Source organism: Sylvia atricapilla, chromosome 8 (genome assembly GCF_009819655.1).
Source record: "Sylvia atricapilla isolate bSylAtr1 chromosome 8, bSylAtr1.pri, whole genome shotgun sequence".
In the NCBI taxonomy this organism is placed as follows: Eukaryota; Metazoa; Chordata; class Aves; order Passeriformes; family Sylviidae; genus Sylvia; species Sylvia atricapilla.
Genome location: NC_089147.1, coordinates 20,874,435 through 20,892,610, shown reverse-complemented (window position 1 = coordinate 20,892,610; position 18,176 = coordinate 20,874,435). Strand labels below are relative to the sequence as shown.

Genomic DNA, 18,176 nt, shown 5'->3' with positions numbered 1-18,176 from the left:
CCTAGGCAGGCTGATTGACTACCCAGAGTTCTGCTTTTTGTTTGCTTTCTTTACTGCAAAAAATCTCATGTATTTGTGGCTGACTTTTTAAATCATACTTACTATGCAGGAACTTCTGGATTTTGATTGTACTTCAGCCCTTTGTGCAAAAGTAGTATGTCTTCTACTTTTTTTTTTAGTAGTTCTGCCTGTTGTTCTCCGACTTGTGTATTTCTTTGCAATAAATATCTTTATATCTGTTATATCTAATTCTAAACTTCTTCTATATGGATTATTTGAGAGCTACAAAATCTACATATCAAAAAATTAAATCTTTTTTCCCTCTGTAGTTATCCTTCCTGCCATCATCCCCATGAAGTTTGAGTTCAGAAGTCCTAGCATGCTCTGAAAGCTGGTACTTCCATTCTATTAGAAATAGGAAGTTCATCACTGAGATATGCATGTTCTTTACTGGCTAAATCTTTAACCTGGCCTAGACTTTTTTCAATCCTTAGTGGTTCAAGACACAATTCAAGGTCAAACACAACAGTTTGGGCTTGTTTATGTGAGCTTGATGAAAATACATATACCCTCAGTCTTCCCATACAGCTCAGGCTGCTTTAGCTGTCTCAGTAGAAGTGAGCTCCTCATCACTTAACTGCATTTCTTTTGTGGTTGTGGCTTCATGCATAAGTGTAGGAAAGAACAGTTGATCATGCTGAATAACTGTTGTTTCTGCCCTTCAGATTGCATTTCTACCCCTGCAGGAACTTTGCAGCACTTACGAAGTCCAGAAAACTAGGAGGGAAAAAGCCTCAGCCTAAGTGTATTTCTTTTCTTCCATTTTTATTTAAGAGAAAAGAAGCTGGCCTTGAAGTGTACTTGAACTAGAGAATTAGAAATGTGGAATATCTTTGTCAGTGATAGAGGGATGTTTCAGAGTAGATGAGCTCTCAGTGGGAAGCCTGGCCTCAGCCTCTACATATTTGCTCCTAGGCTTTAGCTCCCAATGCTTTAGCTAAACTTCTCTTCCAGGACATACACAGCTTTGTAGGCAGGACCCAAGGCACACAGGAAGATAACCTACAAGTTCCCCTGAGTGCTCCTGGGAAGAAACGCAGGGATCAGTCGGTGTGATCACAGGCTCAAGAGAGCTGTGACACTTAAGAGTGGATGGGAGAGTGCTAAAACGGAGAAGTGAGTTGGCTGGGAAGAAACAGAAAGGCAAGATAGCCTTGTCATGAAAGATGGTCAACCTTAAATTTTCCTGCTGAGTATCCCAAAGGCAAGAATGAACTTTCCAGCTGGAAGTATCTAATGGTCTAATTACTGTCTAATGGCCATCTATATTCTCTTCTTCATCTTCATGCAAGCCTTCTAAAGCATGTAAGGCTGCATAGTTGTTTTGCAGTGGGGTAGCAAATTGAGTGCTGTCTGGCCTATGGCACAGAGCTGATGAAGAAAATGCCTTTATAGTTTTTGAAACAAGTCTGTGACAAAACATTTTATGTCATGTGAGGTGTTAATATCAAACTCGTACTGATTAGGATCAGCTGCTTACATGCAAAATGTATGATAATGGAAAAAGAAAACATGATCCAACTTTTTTTTAAGGCTCTCATGACAAGTGCATCTTAACTGGAAGTAAGTGAGCCCAGCCTTTGGTGCTGTAGCTTTGGTGTATAGCCTAGCCAATCTGCAAAAAAATTGAACCTTGATCTTTGTAACCCTAGACCAGAATTGCCAAGTCTAGTTTTTTAGGTCAGTGTTGTTCTTACGCTGTATAGGCAGCTGCATCAGTGACTGAAAGAACATGGAGCAATTATAAATTGCTGCTTATTATTATGCTTGTCATTTCAGAGGTCACATAAATTAATCCTAGGTGGAATAAAACAGCACATCAGGTAGTCCTGGTATGTGGGCTGTGTATTCTACAGTGCTATGTTAGCAAATAATGGGTTACTGATTAATTTACAGGAGTTAGACTTCTCTAATTTGTCTCAATCGCAGAAGATTGTTAGTTTTGCTTTAAAGTGGTTTTAGCTATACTTCTCAGTGGAAAGCTCCTGAATACACCTGCTTAAATTTTGGTAATGAAACCATCCTTCATATGCAAAATAAATATTGTCGAATATGGCAATATTTGGATTTTGATATCCATTCCATATTACTTTGTGGAATAATGTTTGGCTAGTTTGTAACCTACCACAGTTTTGAAATAGGAGTCTGCCAAAGTCTTCACTTTAGTGCATTACTTTGGTCTGTTGGATGTTGGAAAGTTGTATGCCACTGCACATGGATATGGAGTGACGCTTTTCTAAAATAAATACAGGTATCTACCAGAGAAGAGCCTTCCAGAGATATGAAACAGATGAGTTGCCTTTTCCTGTGTAAGTAAGTCCTTAGGTGGTAAGATCTACTACAGGCTTCTAGCAAGAAGAGAAATGTGGAAAGGCAAAATGCAGATGCAATACTGCTGGTAGCTGCAGGCTGCCATCCTGAGCAGCTCAGAATGAGGCCAAGCATGTCTAGGAAAACGGCAAGTAGTCATTTGGGAACCTGGCATAATGGTGCCTCTCAGCCTTTGTTGGGAGACAAATAACAGTTGGATATTTAGTGTTGTTTTAAACTTGAGTGACAAAACTGGGGGTTTGAATGGCAAGTAACAATAACAGCACAGTTTAAAAGGACTATTGCATGAATTAGTTTCTCTTACCACAGTCGTTGTTCTTTGCAGTTGTGTAAGTAGTTACTAGGCATTCCTTTTAGTGCTGTTAATACTCTGTTCTTTTTTGTTTGGCAGAATATATCTGACTGAGGCTTTGTCTTTATTCCTTCAATTATTTTGTATAAAATAGTAAAGTCATATGCATTTCCTGCTAACAGGATCTGTTTACAGAGGGCTTTGCTTCTAGCTTGTTCACATGAATACATGAACACAGATGCTTGGTAGTGTGATAGTGGTAAATGCACACCCTTCTTTTGCACTTTCCAAAATATGTTGGTCAGAACTAACCCTTGGGATTTCTCAGGGTAACCGTTTTGTTAAGATTGTGCAGAAATCACCTTTAGCTGACGTTCAGTATGCTGTGCTAGATTCAGTTAGATACCACCGAAAGTGTGCTTCTCCCAGTTTAGCATGGTTTTTTTTTTTTAGGGAATTGGTATTAGCTGTTCTGTCAAAATAACTTCTTTGCCTGTGTAAACCACATCTTGACTAGGCAGATTTGCTAGTATAGCTATTTTAGCAAGCCCTTCTACTGTAGGAAAGACCTTATCGATAACACTGTGAGGTTCCCACAGTAGATGAAAGGCACAATACAAAGGACTTTACAAACATGAATTAAGCTTCACAACACCCTTGTGAAATAAATCATTATTCTAGTTTACCAGTGGTCTAGTTTCTTTTAATACAAGATGTTTTGAAGGGATGAGAAGGAAAGGTAGAAGATGAGGTTGGGAGGATTAATGTCTGATAGCATTGCAGTGTTTATAAACAAATTTCTAACCTGTTCCAGTCCCCTGCTCTCTTTGGTGTTAGAAATGTCCTTGCAAAATCAGTGGTTTAGACTATGAAATTGCTTCTGATTGCTGGTTTCACCGATCTTTGGTAATACCAGGAGTTTGGATACTGACACTTGGCAATTTCTCACTTCTTGAAAACCTAGAGGGCTATTGTGTATGTGATGTTCTCATTAACACTGTTTTTAACTACATTGCTGTCTCCGATTTGCATTAGACTCTTGTAGTCTCCTGTTAATGTAGCAGTAGTAGTTCAGTTAAGGGGCCTCAAAGGGAACGGAAGGAGGAATAAAACTATAGGTTTATACACATGAATAATTGTAAATTCAAATCACTCAGATTAGAGTAGTCTGATATTACATTCACCCACGTGGTCTTAGTTTAGACATTTTTGTATGTTAATTATCATGTAATCTTTAATTACACAATCACATTCTATTTATTTCTTAGGGAACAAGGAACAGAAGAATTCTGCTGGGGTGTAGGTTTATTTTCTTCTCTGTTCTACCATTCATCAGCATTGCTTTTGAATTCTGGCTGCAAACCTTTGGATCAGGCCCAGGCATTTCTTGCAGTTCTCTGTTAAACACCATATCCTGTATTCTGTATTAATACATCTCTCAAGAATTTAAGAAGGCTGTGCAATTTATTCACTTCTCAGTTTAGGGCCTTCAGATGATGGTAATTGTTTTCACCAAGGACAGCAAGGAACTCACGTTTGAAAAGCTATTCCAGACCTGAAATCTGGGTGATGGTGGAGACATCCAGCCTGACTGGGTTCCCTGTCCTAACCCTTCATGCCTGTGGGGAAGTTTCAGTAACTGTTCAGTGGTGTGCCTGCTCCTCCAAGGGGTACTTGATCTAATAGGAGTATTTCTGTGCACTCATACTGTTTCCACAGCAACAGCACACTTTCCTTTCTTCCTCTCTCAAGGTGACTGTTGCCTTGAGAATTAGACACGTGGAAAAGCTTGGCCCTCTTGTTCTCCACTGAGATTTTGGATTACACAGGTGAAGAGTGGAAGGAGGAGGATGGGGAGAGTGTGACTCTTGGCAGAGATGGTGTAATTATGAAGTTACAGTGGAAGTAATGAGTCTCACTTAACTGTGGCTTTTGTGTTTCTAATATGATCGTTTTGAAAGTCACAGCTGTTTCTAAGCTGTGCAGATGAAAGGTCTGGGTCATTAGTGACTGTCATCATAGCCCTTTGCACGTGCTCTTGTCATCATTTAGAACCCACTTCACACGTGTGTTCATGTGCACTACAAAACCACGAGTTCATTCACCTGTCCCCCTGCCCATAGATACTTTGTGTGCATGTCACATTAAAAATGCTCTTCTTCTGTCACAGCATTTGTCCTAGCACTGTGGGGAAGAGATTTAATTGCTCCACTGAAATAGGATGTAGATGTTATGCCACCTCTTGGGTATGGTACTTGCTGTGGATATTGAGACACTTCCTTTCAAATAAGTACACATGCCTGTCTCAACGTCTGCTGCAGTGTGGAGGACTAAGAAGATTTCAATTTTTGAAAGAGTTCGATAGATCAGCCCCTTTTCTTACCATTTAAAGGTGGGTGAGAACAGAAGCATGTGGCTTCATATCAATCTCTTGCTGGGATTGGCTTTTTTTACCAGTTAAGAAAGCCGTCTCCTTTTATATGTGTGCCTAACACAACCCTAAAAATAAATGGTTTTATTTTTTCCAGCTGTTTTATTTTGCCTCTTTCCCAGTATCCTTGTCCTAAAAAATAAGCTGTCGTCTTTTCCTGCAGAACATACAACTTGTGGTACTGAGCTGTCCCCTGTGATTTTGTGCTGTTGTGCTTTTTAACACACTCACTAACTCACTGCATCATTGAATAATTTAAAATTCCGACAAGTCAATTATATTATTAATATTGGCTTTGAGAATCTCCATTCCTTTAAGAGTGAATACGTTAAGCAGTATCTGTCACTATGTTATTGCTTTAGCAGTAGAGACTTCTGCTTGATATGTGTGGTGGTTCTTTACCATCAGTATTTTAGTGCCTAACAGTTTTGAGTCAGGATGCCAGAAATTTTTGTTATTTTTTCTCTGACAAACAGTAAATGAACGTGTTGACTGGGAAAACAAACAGCTAATGTATGAAACCACATGACCTGGGGTTATCTTGGAAAGGCACATTGTTTATAGCTATCTCTACAGTTCTAAGGCCAGAAATGCACTTATCCATATAATGCTTATCCATCTAAAATGTTAAAAGCTGTTCAGAATTAAGTGTCCAAATCAGAAATGTCATCTACATATAAAAGCCAGAAATTAATAAAAATACCTTTTATTACTTTTTCATTGTAGGCACATCTGGATGTACTTCTCCTGTTAAAAATCTTACATTTAGTTCAAATATGAAAAGCATTCCAGTACTAAAGCTTTTTAAAATTGAAAATAAGTTTGATTGCAGGTCTTGCATTGCTTCACTTGAATTCTTTTTTGTATCTAGCTCTTTTGACTGCATGCTGAGGGAAGTGTACATTTTAGTTTACTCAAGAATTTGCTTATTAAACGACCAGAGTAAAAAATTCCATGTCTGTTTAACATTCAGTAATTTGCTATTAAGCTACTTGACACAAGTTAAAATTTATGTTAATACTGTCTTGATTAAACAGCACTCATTATCACGCACTCTGATTTGGCTAAATTGGTTTCCTAGCAGATGTCTCAATAAAGGAACTTACTCTAACATGAGCTCACTCTTGACATGAGATGCTGGAGCATGTCCAAATTAAGTTAGTGTATTGCAGTAACATTTGGCACTTGCATAGCATCTTTCACTTCAAAGCATTTCACACAGTCATGTATGATATTGGGAAAATGTGTTAGATAATACCATGGCCAAAGCAAATTTATAGATTTTAAAGAGCTAGAGGACATTTGATAATCCCAGTAGATGTCTGGTATTATAATTCTTAGTGTTAAGCAGAAAGTAGTTGTCTAGTGGTTTCTAACACAGAACTCAGTTTCCATAGCTTGCAGAAGAAGGTTTGAGTTAACCCTCTGGAGGCGTCTCTGTAAAAAAGTACTTCAAGTCACGGCTTCAAACTACTTTTTAAGTAATGCTTTTCATCCAGTCTTAGAATCATCAGTGCTCTTCAATCCTCTTTTCTTTTTTTTTTTTTTTTTTAAATTACAACCACAGAAAATACTTGTGATTTCTCATCTTTATCTTCAGTTGTTCTTTGGTCTCTACTTGAAACATGACTTAAATCTCCTGTCGTGTAGGCTTAACCAAACACTGAGGTGCAGAGGACATTGTTTTCCACGTGTGGTGTTTATTCTTAGTTATTAGTTAAGACACTCCACCTTTAGTCCTCACAGTTTGTTTTTGTGTATTTTGTTACTTCAGTTTATGTGTGCAGGAAAAGTTAATACAAATAATAATAATTGTGCATATGTAAAGATTTTTCTGTGTTCAAAATATTTGCCTATAATGTCTTTCCATTTTCCAGCCTTTTCAGTATTTGGAAATTGGATTATAGTTGCAGTGTAGTGCAAAGCAGATATCTGACACATAAGACCTAACAAGTACCTGCCTAATTTTTTCTGCTTAAGAATTAGACTTACTATGTTTTGCATTTCCTTAATGGTTATGTTTATCGATTGTGTTTTACAGATAGCATAACTGAGTGCAGACGCTGAAAGCAATTTGCCTAAGATTCCCAGTATTTCCTGTAATTCTGGTTCTGTTTTCCTGATTTGATTTGGAATGATTCAATTACGAACTATATGTAATTTCATAGATGTGTGATGTATCAAGTTTGTGGCTCATCAGATAACATTCAGACTCGCCTTTCCCCTCTGCATGCTCCTGTCTGTGTTTTCTTGTAACCACAACTCATTTTATTGTCAATTTTTCCCAAGTTTAATGTTACACGGGCCATCTTTTAAGGTTGATGTCCATGTTACATTACAAGGTGAACATTTCACTTGAATTTCAGCCATCCTCAAAAGCAGAGAGTACATTTTTCAAAAATAAAAATGATTTCTTGTGTTTGTTAGGTTTCTCTATAACTCAAAGACAGATGAAGTGGTTTTGCTTAAACAAAGGATTAATGTTCCAATGCTGAAGGCAAAAGTTAAATCTGAGGAGCAATTAACAACAGGCTGAGAAGGTGGAGGAGGTAGGTGGCATAGCCAGGAGGCTGTGAGGACCAGCCCTCCCGGGCCCCCTTTGACCCTGAAGCCTCCGTGATCTGTTGGCTGCATTGCTGGTGGAGCTCCGAGTTGGATTTGACACTGGTACTGTAGCATTTAAAGGAAATGAAGGATATGGCAAGTGAGAACTGAACTGTGAGGTCTAGTGAAGCTCTCTGAGGCATTAGGGGTCCTCCCAGTGGAATTCTCTTACATTATTCATGGCCTTTAAGCTTTTAGCCAAACTGAGCGCTCTGCACTCAAGTGTAGTAGTAGACGGTAAAAGGAAGTTAACCCTATGTGATACGTTGTAAGTTTCTTGCCAAGGCAATAATTTTTACAATGTGTTGAGAGGATAGAAGCATGTCTGAGAGAGGGAAAATCTGAATTCAGCTCTAAACAGGTCTCAAAGTGCTCAAGCAGGAGTACTCTGCAGTAAACCAGTAGGAAGACCGCTTGAGCCTATATGCAAGGCCTGGGGTCCCTTCCTGCCTTAGCATTCCTCATCAAAGTACCTCTTCAAAGTTTCAAAAGAAGGTTTCAAGCTGCAAGATAAACTAGTACTCAACTATTTCCAGTGATGTTATGGAAAGATTTGCTGTAGCAGGCTTCCGTGTGTTAAGGCTGACCGAAGTAGCCAAGACTTCTCAATGATTCTATGATCGGGTACCAGAAACCTGTATCTGAATTGCAGCTTGAGTCTGTAGATTTTACTGTGCTTGTGCTTGTTCGTTTGAACACATTTTTCTTTTCTTAGGTAAACATCTTATGTTTAGGATTTTTTTCTTCTTCCTCTCCTTCCTACCATTTTTTATCCCATCATTATGTACATTAGGACTACGTGCTCCAGGGGGCTTTTAGAAAGGGTCCCTAAGCAAGAGATTTTTAATGCAGTGGATCTATATTGGTAATTGATCTGAGGTATTAGTGCTGGAGTCTCTCGTATCCAGCTTTTACTCTCTGTCTATTCCCTAGCTCTTCTGAGGTTTCACAGCAGGCATCCAGAATGTAGAACAGATTGTTGCAGACCAGTGGAGAATGACCTCACTCAGAGACTAAGAGTTACACTGGGGACAGAGTGGAGAAGGTGACAGTATACAGAAGTCCTTTGCTGGTGTATAAACTTCAAGATGTGTGGTTTCAATCTACTGTATGTACCTTTTGTTGATAGGACTAAAATGTATTACTTTGGAGGCAGAGAAGATAACACATGGAAAAATGCAGTACTTGTGCCAAGCACTGGTTAGCTTATGAGCACAGAATACCTATTTCCCCATGTGCTCACACAATCTTTAAATCTAGATTCCTCCTTTTTTCTTTCATCCTTAAAGAAAACTGTGTTCAAAGGTAATTTTTTGAAAGCAGATTATTACTTAGAAGCACAAGGTCTAAGGCTTTTAGTTCAAAGTCGTTTCTGAAAATTTTGCCTTGGAATGTATGTGTCTTCTAGGCTGGAGAGAGTATTTCTGGTTTTGTTGAAGCCAAGAATTTAAAACCTTTGCTACTTGACATAAGTCTTAAAAATCATTTGATTAGAAGACTGTGCTGGAGTCCAGCAGTCTGGAATAAAAGGTTTCTGTGAACAGTGTCTCTCTCTATGCTCTGGTTCTCAGGAGAAACTAAAAATGTTTGAGCCACAGCAATAAGGACCAAGGGGGAAGTGATACAGGGTACACAGTGATTAGTTCTAGTTTGAGTATCATAGCTGCACCCTTAAAAGACAGAAAGGAAAAGAATTTAAGAAACAAAACAACATTCTTGTGGAGATTGCTGCTCTGGGATTGTGCTCTTGAATTTGCAGCCTCATAGCATCTGAAATGAGCTGTTGTGATTTTACCCCTTGGACAATTTTCAGGCTACGAAACATTTATTTTGCCGGTAGATATCAGCTGAATATTCTGGAGATCCAAGTATTACTAATGGCAGCCTTCAAGTGATGATTGAGAAATTGTGTTGAAAGTTCTGCTCAAAGTATGTTAAGCATTTGATAGTTAAGCAGTTAAACTGTTTTCAACATTGGTTCAGCTATGGCATTTCCTCATTTCCTTATAATCAGCACTGATGGCAGATAATTTTCTTGATGTGTTTTTGCTCCAGTGTCCTTCAAGACATAGGATCAGTAACAAATGCAATGGAAAAGATGCTGGAAGTTCCAGAAAGTCTGTGTTGAAGAGCTTTAGCAGACCACGCTTTCCTGCTGCTTGGCTGTCATCTTATGAGACACAAGACAAGCTTTTCAAGAGCTCTGTTCTTGGTTAATTTTGTGAATGATTGCAAAAATTTCAGTGCTCTGTCCCTCTGTAGGTAATGCTTTCAGATTCCTTGTATGTTTCTTATTTAAAGAAATCTCTGTAGTGTTCCAGCCTCTATAATGGCACAAGCAGGTGGACTCCCCGGGGCCCTTCCTGCTCAGTCAGTCGTAGCAAGGGGTCTCTGTGCACCTGCCAGGTGTACAGCAGGAGAACCACGTTGGAATTACAGTGCAGCCTTTGCTTCCTCCCCATCCACAACTGAAAGGGCACCTGCAGAGCCACTGGGGCAAGGGTACAAACTTCTCACTTGAAATAAAGAAATTCTGTGCTAGTCTCCACTGCAGTTAGCAAAAAAGGAATCTGCTGGGTTTTCGTGGCATGGTTCTGGTAGTGGGAGGGCTACAGGGCTGGCTTCTGTGATAAGGTGTTAGAAGGTTTCCCTGTGTCCAGTGGGTCCAATAGCAGCTGGTACTAAGATGGACCTGCTGCTGGCCAAGGCTGAGCCCATCAGAGATGGTGGTGACACCTCTGGGATAAAGTAGTTAAGAAAAGGGAAAAGCTGCTCTGTGCAGCAGCAGTTGCAGCCAGTGAGAGGAGTGAGGAGATGTGAGAGGAACAGCTCTGTAGACATCAGGTCCATGCACAAGGAGGTGCTCCAGCTACTGGGGCAGAGATTCCCCTGCAGCCCCAGGTGGGGACCCTGGTGAGGCAGCTGTCCCCCCACAGGCCATGGAGGTGCGTGTGGAGCAGACATCCACCTGAAGCCCGTGAGGAGCCCCACAGTGGGGCAGGTGGATGTGTCCAAAGGAGGCTGTGGCCCTGAGGGAAGCCTGTGCTGGAGCAGGCTCCTGGCAGGGCCTGTGGACCCATGGGGAGGAGCCCATGCTGGAACAGCTTTGCTGGCAGGACTTGAGACCCCATAGGGACCCCCTCTGTTCCTGAAGGACTGCATTCTCTGGAAGGGACCCACACTGGAGCAGTTCATGCAGCCTGTGGGAAGGGTTCACCTGAGAGAAGTTTGTAGAGGACTGTCTCATGTGAGGGGACCCTGTGCTGGAGCAGGGGAAGAGTGTGAGGAGTCCTCTCCATGAAGAGGAGGGAGCAGCAGAGGTGATGTGTGATGCACTGACTGCAACCCCCATTCTGCCTCTCTGTGCCCTGCTGGGGGGATCTAGAGAAAATCAGGAATAAAGTGAAACCTGGAAAGAAGGAAGGTGTTTTAAGATGAGGTTTTATTTCTCATTATCCATCTCTGATTTAATTGGTAATAAATTAAACTAATTTTCCCCCAAGTCGATCTGCTTTGCCTGTGACAGTAACTGGTGAGTGATTTCCCTGTCCTTATCTCAACCCATGAGCCTTTCATTATATTTCCTCTCCCAGTTCAGCTGAGGAGAGGAGTGATAGAGCAGTTTTGGTGGGCGCCTGGCATCCAGCCAGAGTCAGCCCATGGCAGGGAAATAAAAAGCAGTAGTCCAAGGGTGATCGAGCAGGGAAACACCACTGCTCTCAGTCAGAAATGTAAGAGGAAAGTCCTGCTCTGGAGAACAGGTAAGCTTAGGCTGGGAAATAAGGGGGAGGAACTGCAGAAACTGGATTTCACATGCAGCATGCTGGCTCCATTTGAGTGTGCAGCATGTCTGCTATGCTTAAGAATGTTGGTATTTAAATAGTTTTAAGCAGGCTTTGAAGTTGGAGCCATGTTGACTTAAGGTAGAGGTCAGTGTGTTGTAACTGTTGGCTGAACATTGCTAACAACTCTGTGTACTTTTACGTTTTTAAGCTACTTAACCAAAAAAAATTGGGTGTATGATTTTTAATCGTAAGTTTAATGTTTGCAGTTTTATGTGGCAAACCCTAACAAAACACAGAAGGCTGTTCTTTTCTGCATCCCTAGTACCTTTCTTCATGGCCTAACTGAATGTGTGAAATGATACCCTTGGGCCCGGATTTTTCCTCCAACACGCAGAGAAGCGTGTATTTATGGTTTTAAAATTTAAACGGCGCTTGTCAAGCGTTTTAAAGCAAGGGAATCCCAGGAAAGAGAGGAACGGGGATCTCCCATTCAAAGCGGCACAGAGGCGTAATAATGGCTGTGCCTGGGAAACTGGTGCAGAGCGGCGCTTGACGCGTCAGCCCCTGCGGGCACTGGCAGCAGTGAAACGGAGGAAATTTTAAAGAACAGTATCGATGTAGACAAGCCCAGCACTGCTCATGTGGAAGGAATTAGTCCACAAGATTTTATCTTCTCTTTAGGTTTGCTATTCTCTGCTCATGCCATACCTCCTCACTCTTCTCTTTCTAACTTCCAGGAGTGCCTTCTCTAGCAGGTGAGGCTCCCCTTCCCTGAGCTAGAGTTGAAGAGGGTGTGAGAGACTTTAGCAGAGCCTTGAAGAAGGGTATGCAGCTGTATTGCCTGTATTGTCAAGAGCGTTTAGAACATTTGGGATGGTGATTGCTGGAGGCAAAATGCTGCTGCAGACTTTTTAAGATATAGTTGAGTGGAGGCTGCACTGGTATAAAGAGGCCAGTATGGGTTGAAGGAGCAATTACAGGAGAGCACTCCAGCGCAGGTGAAGTGGGAAAGAAGTATTTCCCAGCTCCTCACACCTCCTGTCCTCCCCCACCCTTTTTGGCACGGATATGTTTACATCATTTGTAAGAAAACGGCTGTCAAATATCTGTAATTATATCTATATATTCCCAGGAGTAAAAAAACTCTCAGAGAGCTTCAATTTTGTGTATATTCCGGTGAGGACGGTAAAGTGTGATATAAACCATCGTTGATCTTTAGCACATCGTCTGTCTGTTCCTTCAGATGTGCTCAATCCTTTCTTGCCCTCAGAGGTTGCAGAAAGCAACTAAACATCAGCCCGGAAGGTACCAATGTCCTGAGAAACTTCATTTTGTCCCTCTACCTGTGCCCATTTCCCAAGGAGTTAGGGATTGCCCTCCATCTTAAACCTCAGCTTTCAGTGCCAGCCTGAGTGGCACGGTGGGTGTGTCTGCCTCCCCTTCTGCCTCCAGCCTTGTTTCCTGGATGGACCCCATGGTCTTGTTCAGTCCTTGGCTCCATCTCCTTTCGCTGTGAACTGAACATTTGGGTGACCCTTAGACCTGCTCCATCACTCTGCTGCTTGGGATTGTCATGGACCTTGTTACCCACACACAGCTCTGCCCCCCGTGTTCAGATATAGTGGGAGTGTGGCCCATGAGTGCCCTGGGTCTCCACTCTTTGTCTGTTGGGGCAGACAGCTCTTGAGGTAACCTGGGACCATACGACATGGTGCCAGCTTAGTCATTTTAGGTGAGAAAAGTAACTACAAAGATGGAACAAACTACCTGTGAGATCATTTTGTCTTTCTGAAGCTGAAATAGTTACAAAGATGAAAACATGAGAGCAGAGATTTAGAATGTTTCTTTGCTTGCTGGTGGTATTTCAGTGGTTTTTGTTTGTTTTTTTTAAAAGCTGTTCTGCTTGACACCAGCCGCCCACGTTACTGGTAAACAGCATATGGCACACAACAAAAATTCTGTTTTCTCTCTCCTCATATTTGCTGCAGGACCAGCAGTGGTCTGTCCCTCGTATTTAAGGGTCTCAATCCTTGAACCATATTTAAAAGATCTCTAGAAATGCTCAAAATGCTTACAAAAACCCCTTGATTTTTAAAGATTGGCCCAGTATTGTTGATTACTACTATCTTACCTTCTGTTACACCTTGGGCTGTATGTCCTTCTGTTGTCTCTTTTCTTAAGCTTAAACTAGAAGCTCTTTGTTACGCCTTTCTGTGGCGCATTTCATAACACTTTTTATCACGCTAGCTACAATGATATAATTTAGGTGGGTTTTTTTCTGCAGATGAAACTGCTGCTGGTATGTCTTTTTCATTTTTCTTAGTGCATTCAGAGCATCTGTCCATCGAGATTCCAAGTCTTTCCATTGTCAACAATAGCTCTGTTTAAGAAAAAACTTCTGTAGAGAATTATTATATTACATTTCTCCTAAATGTTTACTGTTATGTTCTTCCTTGAGATGGAAGTGTTTCTGGTGTTTCTGATGGTTTATTGTTCTAATTCAAATAGTCTACTTATGAATATTAATGTTTTATAATTTTCTTAACATCAGTGTAATGCCACAGTAAGCGCTGCAGGATAATTGTGTATGATGTGTAACTATATAATCTCAAATTACTCACATTTTTGCCCCTGAGTTGCATTACATATTCCCTTGGTCTTTTATTAGGAAACTAAGTTAATAGTTCTTAATCTGACCAGCCTATTCTCTTGACTGTTGCGGATTTTCTCATGTGCTTCTTAAACCTCTCGCTGGATTTTAGAAAACAAAACAAAAAAAAAAACGACAGAATTCAGATGGTTTTCTTTGTTCTTGTCAATTAGCAATTTCAATCCATTACTTTAATGTTCATTTGTTGTTTTAGGATCAACTGGTGAGAACTGAACAGTGTTTTATAGTAGAGTGCACGTTAGTTCTTGTACTACTCATCTCTTAGTTTCTTACACATCTTGATATAACTTAATGTACATTTTTATTGTCACTTTTTATTGAGCACACAGTGGGCTTTCATTAAGGTATCTAGTTTTTCCTCTTTTTTTGAGTTAGTAATTTATTTATGACCCTGTTCAACAAGAAGTATGAGTGGTTATAATTTTCACTGTTTAGTATTTTACTTAATGTGTCTGCGTGTTTCTTCTACATAATTAAATTCTTCTGAGAGGAATACACGTACATATGAAATTACTGTTTGGATTACAGCTTGTGTATATTGCCAAAGTCCATGGAGTCCTCCTCAGGTCAGGTGCTAGTTTTGGATGCTCCATGAATACAGCACAAAAGCCCAAATCCTTCATTTGAACTCATTTGTAAGCTACACAAGTTAGATTTATCAATAAAAATCTCATTGCACCACTATTTCCGTATCTTTAGGGACCGGCATTCGTGACTTCAAATCTTTGACATCTTTTTCTGTGGGGAGGCAGATGGAGATGGTGCTGAAGGCAGTCTTGCCTTTGATATATTAGAGCTGTGTTTATTATCCAAGAGTGGGAAGAGCCTTGCCCTATGGTGTGATAAAGAGTGAGTGAGCTGGGAGGGGGCTCAGTTGGGGTCTGCTGGCTGTGCTGTGAGGAGGAAGGGACAGGAGGTCATACAAGAGTCAGAAAGGGTAAGATGCCCATGGGACGGACAGCAGAGTCCAGGTCAGTCTGGATGGAGCTGGGCACACTTCCCTCGTCAGTGTGTGAAGAAGAGCTGAAGCATTGAGTCTACAGACTACTGCTGGTGTAGATGGACAGATCCTGAGAGCTGTGTGGAGCTACCCTTAGGAGACTACAGAAAAAAGGTATGAAGGACTTTTGGATAACAAGGTGCTGATGCTTGAGGCCGCCTGATATTTTACCAAGACACTCTGAATGTCATGGCTGTCTCAAAACCCACATTTTTCTACTGTTATGTTTGATTAGTTCAAATAGTTGTATTTTCTGTTTATTAGTATTACGATTTTATCCGACAGCTTGTTTTACATCAGTGTTAAATGCCATTCTTTCTGAATTTCTATTCTGTATTTTGTACCATGATTTGTATGATCTGAAAGTAGTTTCCATATGAATTAGATTCTGTTTTTCTTCTAATAGAAAATGGTTTTATTAGACTCTCTGTAATCCTCTGCATATGACAAATCTTTTCCTACCTCATTAGTGGGACGTATTCTGGTTTGTAGCCCACTGTGATCACAGCCTGTTGACTTCTGTCATTCTACTGCATTTCAGTTTTGCAGGTCGTTCTCTTCTTACATGGCAGACTAATTTTCTCTCTATTTTATATCATTCTTCATCCTAGATCAGCCTCTTGAGCCCCAGATGTTACTGGTCTAAAAATGGGACAGAAATTAACCCTCAAATCAGAAGACCCCAAACACTCACTTTTACCATTTTTGCAGTCTACCCATGTATGAATGTATCTTATGTTATGACAGGGAGAATATTTTGAAAGGGACCAGGACTGCTGTTTCACAGACTGTGATTTCCATGTCCCTTAGCTGTGAGGGATACCTGGAGCAACCACAGGCTGCGCAGATAAACCATTTATCAAGATTCTCCAGCTGTGTTTCCCCCACCCTTTTCCTTTGCCTCCTGCCTTGTGGGCACTATTCAGTGCTGTCTGTCCATAGGCAGCCTGTACTAGTAGCTATCTGCTCCATACTCAGGGCTTATCATCCACTTGTCAGCAATTGCATGTTATTTCATACCACAGCTTCAAAATCTGTCCTTGTGTTCAAAGGTCCAGACAGACCTTGCTTTCTCGTCTTCCCTTGGTTGTAGAGCTGCCCTGTGCTACAGAGGGTACTGGTCAGTGGGAGAGGAGCATCTGCTGGAAGAAGATGCTTGAAAGCAAAATACTGGGCAGAGTCCTTCCCTAGAGAGTGCAAAGTCTGCATTTCTATTTCTACCAGTATTCTAAGTAGTCAAAATTGATGTGCTGTGTGATGAGGCATTTTCTGGTGTTTCCTGTAGCGGGAGGCTGTAGGCTGGCTGCTGTGCTTGCGGCAGCAAGGTGAACGATGGCATGTGTGGTGACCTGATCCTGCTGGCGCTGGGTGCCCATAGGCCTCGTTTGTGAACACAGCAGCGAGTTCTGTCTCCGCGGTGCTCTTCAGTTCATGTGGCTCGGGGCGCTGTTCCCTGAGCTTTGCTGGGATCAGGGGAAGTCTAGGCGATGAGACTTTTATTTTTTATTTGTGCGGGGGATGGGGAAAGGGCTGCCTGTTTTGTACGAACTCCGCTGTGATGGAGTAACTTTGCTCTTGAATGACTGCCCTTGGCACGTCGGAGGGGGTTGCGGAGGAGCAGAGCCATCAGAGGCTCCGAGTGGGCAGGGAGCGCCGAGGGCTGCGCGCTCCTCCGCGGCCGCCCCAAGGCCGGGGTGTCCGGGCTCCGTGGGCCCGCTCCCGGTGCTCTCCCTTCCCGGCGGACACTGCCCTTCCCCTCCTCCTCCACACAGCTCCGCTGGGTCCCTGGTGAACCTCGCCGGGAGAAGACCAAGTTCTGTTCATGAATAGCTCTACAGTCCCCTTTCTCCCGCCCTACCCTGCTCTCTGTCCTGGGAATGTGCTGCCCACACAGTGACCAGAGAGGAATTTAGAAACATTTGCAAGATAATGCAATGTTCAATTCTCACATTTTGTTCTTGAATTTTTCGAAACCGTTTACTACGTATTTCCTTTCAGTTTTCATGAATAAGCACACTTCTCCCAGGCTAAAAATGGGAAATGCATTTCCAAATGTGTGAATCTATGTAACTGTAATAAACTGCTTTAATTATGTATGGTGTGGTTAGTTTAGGTTAGTTTCTGGAAGCCTATTGTGCATTTCTGCCTGCAACAAGTAGCTTTTCCTGTTTGCTTGCTGCTGTTCATCAGACTGGCTGTCCTCCCAAAGTAATCCTCATCCAGATTCTTCACTTAGCAAATGCTCACCAAGAGGCTTTTTGATCTTCAGATTCTCAGTGTCACCTTGGTTGTTGCTCTGACAAGACAGCAGAAGGTAGAGTATAGATTTCCTCATGCAGAATTTGGCATCTTACGATTTTTTAAGACATATGTTTTTCACCTGGCTTATGATGTTTTTAGAAGGGTATAAAGTTACAGCTCAAGAGAGAGTGAATACAATTTCAGGCATCTAGTAAGCATAGGTAGAGGTCATTTATATCATCTTCCTCAGCTCCTGAGGTCACAGCTCCTGGGAACTTGAGCAGTGCTCTTGCATGCTTTTCTATAGTTACTGTTTCTCCTGGTAAGTGCCAAATTCTTTACTATTTTTTCCTTTCCTTTAGTATTTGGGAAGATTGGAGAAATGTGCAATCACAGTGTTTTGGCTTCCTTATTTTTTGAATGACAGTAGATCCAGAAGCATAATTATCTTATTTTTACTCCTGGCTAATAAATATTTCTTACTTTTTTTTCCTTGCCCACTACTGCCTACATTCGACCTATTTGTTTTTGTTTCACTTGAAAATGAACAAATGTTTTAACTCTTTTACCTTTTGTAAAGTAGATAGTTTTGGAGTTACTAAGCTGAAGTTATTCTCTATGACAATCAGTGAGTTAAGGTTAGGAGGTATGAGAAAATGTCTTACTTTGAAGACTTTCAACTTGAAGTTGAAAAGGAGGTCACAAAGATTAAAGGGAAGCTTTTCTTCTCTCTATTAGGGATTTTTCCCTATCTGCAATGT

The 18,176-nt window shown here is 41.3% G+C and overlaps 1 protein-coding gene across 2 annotated transcripts in view; it reads left to right on the top strand.

Moving 5' to 3' along the window:
• The window catches only part of NDST2 (N-deacetylase and N-sulfotransferase 2), an 88,034-nt gene that overhangs the window by 9,708 nt on the left and 60,150 nt on the right, over positions 1-18,176 (top strand). Inside the window, exon 1 of one of the 2 annotated variants that reach the window (XM_066324047.1) lies at positions 17,640-17,737. The exons of the other annotated variant lie outside the window; for it this stretch is intronic. The gene's annotated coding sequence lies outside the window, so the exon portion shown is untranslated. Of the gene's footprint in view, positions 1-17,639; positions 17,738-18,176 lie in introns of those variants that run through there. 2 annotated transcript variants of the gene reach the window in all.